The sequence below is a fragment of the Phocoena sinus genome, chromosome 8, assembly GCF_008692025.1.
Source record: "Phocoena sinus isolate mPhoSin1 chromosome 8, mPhoSin1.pri, whole genome shotgun sequence".
In the NCBI taxonomy this organism is placed as follows: Eukaryota; Metazoa; Chordata; class Mammalia; order Artiodactyla; family Phocoenidae; genus Phocoena; species Phocoena sinus.
In genome coordinates, this window is record NC_045770.1 from 55086360 (window position 1) to 55094279 (window position 7920).

The window sequence follows — 7920 nt, forward strand, 5'->3', positions numbered from 1 at the left end:
TGAAGAGTAGCCCCCACTTGCTGCAACTAGAGAAAGCCCACGTGCAGCAACGAAGACCCAACGCAGCCAAAAATAAATAAATAAAATCTATCTTAAAAAAAAGAAATTAAATAAATAAATAAAATGATAGCAAACACCTACAACATTCAAAGTGTGAATTGCAACCCATTAGTGGGTCATGAAATCAGTTTAAATTGTCAAGCTAGAACTTTTTATTTTTCATGTTATGTAAGTTATTTATTTATTATTATGGTATAATTGACATAAAACATTATATTAGTTTCAGGTATACAACACAGTGTATTTGAATATGTTGTGAAATGATACATGTATAATGATATTTGTATATGGTGTGAAATGTGTTTGTATATGTTGTAGTATTTGTATATGTTGTGAAATGATCACCACAATAAGTCTAGTTAACAGCCATCCCCATATGTAGTTATACATTTTTTTCTTGTATTGAGGACTTCTAAGATTTACTCTCTCATCAACTTTCAAATATACAATACAGTGTTATTAATCACAGTCACCAGGCTGTATATTATACCTCACGACTTATTCTATAATTGGAAGTTTGTACCTTTTGACCCCCTTCACCTGTTTCACCACCTCCTATCCCACACATTTGGTATTTTTTTTAATAAACTTTTTCTTTTGGAGTAACTTCAGATCTACAGATAAGTTGCAAAGATACTTCAGAAAGTTTCTACATATTTTCACCCAGCTTCCCCTGAAATGTTAACATCTTACATAACCATGGCACATTTACCAAAACTGAGAGATTAACATTGGTACAATATTATTAACTAAACTATAGATTTTACTTGGCTTGCACTTGTTTTTCACTAATGTTTTTTCTGTTCCGGAATCCAACCCTGGATTATATTTAAGAGACTAGTAAAAAGTGAAATTCTATAGAATACAATACAAAATATGAGGGTACATTGCTCAGATTAAGGATAAGTACTGTTTTATAAAACTTGTTTCCATTACATGTATAAATTGTAGTTTTACTGAAGATGGCAGCTGAAAAAAGTAACAAAAGAGAGAGACACAGTCTTAGAAGACACCAAATAATTAAGCATGCTTACCATTATGGGGATTAATATTCTAGTGAGAAGCAAAACAAAACACTTGAATACAATAATGTGAACACTAGTGCAAAGTCAGAAAATGCAAAATAACACAGGACTGTAGGACTAACAGTCAGAGGACAGAGCAAGGTAGAGATCCTTTTGTTCTCATACTGATGGCTGAACAGCCTTGTCCTTTGGAATAGAGCATAACTGGCCCCGTACATGTTGTTGAGTTGGATGGAATTCTTGGATCAAGCAGCTGAATGGGCTGCATCACAGGAGCACACTACACACAGTACTGGAGCCTAGTACCACTCTCCCCATGCCCTTCTCTTAGGCCTGGCTTTGTCCCTAGTGAACTAATTAATGGTTATAAAAGCAGTTGGTAAAATGCAGTTGGTATATGCACTTTGAATGAGTCACTTTCTCTTCTGGTCCTCGGTTTCCTCATCTGTGAAATGGGGACATGACTCTTGCCATGGCTCCTTCACAGGACTGTTGAGAGAATCAAGGGAGAAGAAAAGTGTTTTGTAAATTGTTAAGGGCTATACAGATCTATGTAAAAATTATGATTTCAGATATAAATTTTCATTGGTATTATTGTTCTTTGGGCAGTAAACATTTTGAGAACAAGGATTATATTACTTATCTTCATAACCCTAGGGCCTATTACCATGCCTAGGCCCTCATGGCAGACTCATCTCTATGGAGACATAAGGACCTGGGCACACCTTCCCCTCCACGGACTTGCAGATGTTCACTCAATTCCCAAATGCATATCACCCCCGACTTGTTCCTCTACCCAGCAGGGCAGAGTCAAGCTAGATTAACTCTTACTGACCCTGCAGACTTGGGTCTCAGCATGGATCTTTCTACCTACCTGGAGAATCAGGAGAACCATCTGGAGAACCACACCTTTCAGATTTTATTTTTATTTCTAGGAATTAGCCTAAATGTCCATTGATAGCTGAATGGATAAAGAAGATGTGGTATATATACACAATGAAATATTACTCAACCATAAAAAAGAATGGAATCTTGCCATTTGCAACAACATGAATGGGCCTAGAGGGTATTAAATTAAGCAAAATAAGTCAGACAGAGGAAGACAAATACTGTATAATTGCACTTATATGTGGAATCTCAAAACAAACAAAACAAAACAGGAACAGACTTACAGATACAGAGAGCAAACTGGTGGTTATCAGAGGTGGGGAAGTGGGGCGAAATAAGTGAAGGGGATTAAGAGATACAAACTTCCAGTTATTAAATAAATAGCTCATTGGGATGTAATATACAGCATAGGGAATATAGTCAATAATACTGTAATAATTTGTATGGTGACAGGTGGTTACTGGCCTTGTCATGGTGATCATTTTGTAATGTATTTGATTGTCAGATCACTATGTAGTGTACCTGAAACTAACATAATATTATGTCAACTATACTTCAATTAAAAAATTAAAAAATGTATTAGATTATCCTTTGAAAAAAGTTTCAAAGACACACAACACACACCCCACATATATATATAAGAAAAATACTGAAAATTAAACCAAGAAAAGCAAGTCTTACCTATAATCCTCAGCTTTAAAAAATTATATAAAGTGTGTAAAAGTCCAGTCCCCCTACCTTCTCCTTTCCAATTCCCAAGAGTAAGCACTACTAGCAATTTTTCCTATACTTATACTGATATATCATTTACCTTCATTTTAAAAAACAAAAAATGAGATTATATTATACAAATTTCTTACAGCTTGTTTTTTTGCACTCAACAACAATAAAGGACATCTTTTTAGGGCAGTACATACAGATCCATTTAATTCTGTTTAATGCCTGTATAGTATTCTGCTGTATGGATGTATCATTCGATTAATTAGTCACCTATTGATGGATATTAGGTTGTTTCCAGATTTATGTAGTCACAGTACTGCAGTAAGCATTCTTAAACTTCATGTATTTGTCCTATTTTTTTTTCCCTTGGTAAGATAGAATCCTAAAAGTGCTGTTGCTGGGCCATAGTAGATACATGCTTTAAATATTATTAGATGCTTTCAAAGTAACTTCCAATAAGTGTATGTCAGTTTACACTTCCACCGGTAGTATATAAGAGTGTCCACATGATTGGCATTATTAATCATTTTAGTGTTTTTAAAATATATATATATATTTATTTATTTATTTGGTTGCACCGGGTCTTAGTTGTGGCACACGGGCTCTTTAGTTGCAGCATGTGGGCTCTTAGTTGAGGCATGTGGGATCTAGTTCCCTGACCAGGGATCGAACCCAGGCCCCCTGCACTGGGAGTGCGAAGACTTAACCACTGGACCACCAGGGAAGTTCCCATTTTACTGTTTTTTTGAATCAATATTCTTAAGCCTATCAAACTAAATGTGGCAGAAATTATGGATTGATTTATTCAACATCCCGTGCAGCTGCCTTCTGGTATGTCTTCCTGTACTGGAGGCTGGAAAACCAAATCATATTTCCTAGACTTGTTTCCAACTAGGATTCACAGATAAGATGTATCCTAGCAAGACTTGAGTTTGGAACTGAGTTAAGTGGGGAGAGAGGCAGGGCACAAGGTAACCATTTGTGCTGGTATGAACTGCAGGAGATGGCACGGTTCTGGAGCCAGCAGCCTTAAGAGAGGCTTCTGTGGGAGGGCAACAGCTCCGTTGGTGGCTCCCACCAGTAGGACTTGGGAGTCACTCCTGAAAGCTCAGCCTGGAGTCTTTATCTTTAGCATTCCCAATGATTCTTCAAATGATTTCATACCCTGAAATAAATATTTTATGCTGTATTTTTATCCATTTTCTACAGTAGATCCTATGGACTCTTTCCTATTATATTCAGTTGTGTGACCCTGTCAAATTATTAACCTCTTTGGGGCCCAGCTTATTTATAAAAAAGAGATAATAATACCTATATATGGGGATGTTGTGAGGGTTAAATGGAATGATGAAAGTGACTGACTTACTCTGGGTTCAGCAAGGCTTGTGGGTAGTGGGTCTTTTTTCTCTTCCTTCTTTTTAGACTCACTTATCCTATGAGACCCAGCTCAAAAGCCATCTCAATACCCCTGGGGAGGCAGAATTATTGTTGTCTTCTCTGGGCTGTCACTACATTTAACTAATTCCTTTACAAGTCATAACATGTTGTACTATGACTTATTCATATATATGTTTGTCTCCCCACTAGATTTTGTGCTCTTTGAGGGCAAGGGTATTCATGATCCATCTCTTTATTTCCAGGCCCCAACAAAGAGCAGGGGATGAGATGTGTTGGTTGAATGAATTAGCCCTAGCCCTGCCTCACTGAACTCCTCAGTTCCCCTCCCCTGCTTGTTGCAACCATCAATTTTAGTGGCCTCATTGGTATCTTAGATTGGGACCACTTGGCTACAGGGAACAGGAAGCCTTTTAAACTAGCTCAAGCAAAGATGGGTATATCAGTAAGCTTTAGATGCAGGAAACAAAAAGCACCCAAGCTATTGTTAGTAGAAAACGGTTTAAAGAAAAATGAGGTACTTTTAAAGTTGTTGCAAATTTAGGAGGAGTTAAGTTATAGGCTGGACCTTCAGGAATAACTCTCAGAACAACACTGCCAAACTGACTTGCCAGTGGAACTGCCACCTTTTGTACAATTAGGGAGCAAGGGGATCAGAAGTCCACCAATGGAACTACTGATTTTCAAGAATATACAACTGAGGGGTCAGGATGCTGCTGCAGCTGCGACAACAACTACCTTGAGATAAGCACAAAGTTAATGAGTAACCACTGAGATACTGTTACAGAAAAACCCAAAGTCTCCATAACTGTTGCTTCCAGCAGCAGTAGCCAAAGCAGCAAGAAGATGACCTCTGCCTCACTTCTGCCTTCCCAAACTTTCATGAGTGCCTTTAACTGGTGGAGCTTTCTTTCCTACCCCTCCTGTCTTAGTTTTCTATTGCTCAGTAAATTACCACAAACTTTGTGGCTTAAAACAACGCATATTTATCATCTTAGTTTCTGTGGGTCAGAAGTCTGTGGACGGCTTAGGCAGGTCCTTTCCTCAGGGTCTCAGAAGGCTACAAACATGATGTTGACAGTTTGCATTATCATCAGAGGCTTCCAAGCTCCCTCAAGTTGTTGGCAGAATTCATTTCCTTGTGGCTATAGAATTCCTGGTGCCATGCTTTTCAAAGGCCAGAAGGAGAGTGAGAGTGAGTCTGCTTGGAGTCTTATATATACCGAGAGCACCTGGGAACAGTGACTCTCCCCAGTAATGAACTCAGCTAGTGCATAGGTCTTGGCTTGTAAATACTGTTCTTCAATGAAAGGAATAAGAACTCTTTGGAGACATGACTTATTTGAGGACTGGGTCAAAGAAAGTGCAAGAAGAGCCTGGAACATCTTGGGCCAAAAACAAGGAAGTGCTCAAAGAAAGATGGGGACATGTGAAAAGGACGCTGAGTGGTATAACTATTTTGGAAGACAATTTAGCAATTCTTATAGAGTTAAATATGCATTCATTCTACAACCCATTCATTTCATATCCAAAAGAAATGAAAATATATATCCACGCAAAGACTTGTACATGAATGATCATAGTAGCTTTATGCATAATAGCCAAAAACTTGAAATGCCCATCAACAGTTAAATGGATAAACTAGTGGTAGTATATCCATACAATGGGATACTACTCAGCAATGAAAAGGAAGTACCGACTGACACATGAACAACATGGATGATCTCAAAAACATTATGCTGAGTGAAAGAAACTAGACACAAAGAAGTACATACGGTTCCATTTACATGAAATTCTAGAATAGGCAAAATTAAGTTACAGTGATAGCAGATCATTGGTTGCCAGGGTGGGGCAGGGGGTAGGGGATTGACAGTAAAGGGGCACAAGGGAACTTTCTGGGTCAGAATGGGTATGGTAGTGGTTACAAGGAATAAACATTTGTCATAAATCATCAAGCTAAACACTTAAAATAGGTGTATTTTTATCACATGTAATTTATACTCCAATAAAGTTGATATTAAAAACTTGAGCAAAAGATCTGAACAGACACTTCACAAAATAGGATATCCAAATGACCAACAAACTTATGAACAGGTTTTCAACCTGACTAGTAATCAAAGGAATGCAGATAAACATAATATGATATCACTACATACCCACCAAATGATTAAAATAATAAAGATTGATAATGCCAAGTACTGGTGGGCATGTGGAACAGCTGGAACTCTCATTGCTGGTGGAAGTGTAAATTGGTTCAATTATTTTGGAACATAGGTTTGGTGTTATCTACTAAAGTTGGTTTTATAATGTGAAACTATAAAAGAAACCCACTTAGTCTGTGGCAGATATCTCTGGTACTTGTCACATTCCTTTAACCCACATCTAATTTCAGCTGAAGTTTTGGAAAACAGTTCCAACTCTCCTCATGGTGCTAGTGTGTCACCTCAAGTACACACTTTACATCTTTTCTTATTCTGCCTTAGGACCTTCTCTGATACCTGTAGCCCTGCAAGCAAAGTCACAAGGTCCTTGGGAGTCAACAGCCCTGGGGGCAATCATCATTCAAATAGGGATGGAAGCCTGTGGATAAAAGCTCTCATCTCTCAGATGGTTCTTTTTTTTTTTTTTTTTTTTTTTTTTTTTTGCCGTACGCGGGCCTCTCACTGTTGTGGCCTCTCCCGTTGCAGAGCACGGGCTCCGGACGCGCAGGCTCAGCGGTCATGGCTCACGGGCCCAGCCGCTCCGCGGCATGTGGGATCTTCCCGGACCGGGGCACGAATCCGTGTCCCCTGCATCGGCAGGCGGACTCTCAACCACTGCGCCACCAGGGAAGCCCACTTTTTTAAAAAAAAATTAATTAACTAATTAATTTATTTTTGGCTGCGTTGGGTCTCTGTTGCTACGCATGGGCTTTCTCTAGTTGCGGCGAGCAGGGGCTACTCGTGGTTGCGGTGCGTGGGCTTCTCATTGCTGTGGCTTCTCGTTGCGGAGCACAGGGTCTAGGTGCGCGGGCTTCCGTAGTTGTGGCACGTGGGCTCAGTAGTTGTGGCGCACGGGCTTAGCTGCTCTGCGGCATGTGGGATCTTCCAAGACTAGGGCTCGAACCCCTGTCGCCTGCATTGGCAGGCAGGTTCCTAACCGCTGAGCCACCAGGGAAGTCCTCTCAGATGGTTCTAATCTGGGAGACATTCTCTATGTTTCTCTGAGGTTATGGCAGAAGTGAGACCCTCAATAACACACTCTACGTTGGTTTTCCCTTCCCCCTGTCTCATTTCTGTTTTCTAGGATCACCTCCCAAATAAACTACCTGAACCCAAGTGTTTATCTTAGGCTCTGCTTTTTGGGAAATCCAAACTTAGTTAGCTGATACCAGGAGTGACCTCAGAGTGAACACCCTCAGGATGGATTCTGGAACTGAATCACTCACTGATCAGATGGCAACAAGGACTCTGCTGTTGATGATAAGTTGAGCAGTGATAACCCCTGATATGCTGTGCAGTCACAACGACTAAACTCTTCACCTGTGGAAGACTGGAAGTACAAGTGGAAGGAATACACCAGATTATGTAGTAGCTCTAGCACAGGGATCCTCAGCCATTTAAAAAAATATTGTCCCCCTAGGGAGAAAAATTAAATTAATTTAAAGTATTCTGGGTGGGAGGTGGGCAAAAGAGATGAAGGTGATCAAAAGGTACAGCCTTCCAGTTATAAATAAGTCTGGGAAATGTAATGTACAGTATGGTGACTATAGTTAAACATACTGTTCTGCATATTTGAAAGTTGCTAAGAGAGTATGTCTTAAAAATTCTCATCACAAGAAACAAAAATTGTA

At 39.4% G+C, this 7920-nt stretch overlaps 1 long non-coding RNA gene across 3 annotated transcripts in view; it reads left to right on the forward strand.

Annotated features, from left to right (window-relative positions):
- Positions 1-7749, forward strand: part of LOC116757604 — a 95118-nt gene extending 87369 nt beyond the window's left edge. For all 3 annotated transcript variants that reach the window (XR_004351029.1, XR_004351027.1, XR_004351028.1), the window contains exon 7: positions 7374-7749. This is a non-coding gene — a long non-coding RNA (uncharacterized LOC116757604). The remainder of the gene's footprint in view (positions 1-7373) is intronic.
- Positions 7750-7920: the final 171 nt, after the last annotated feature.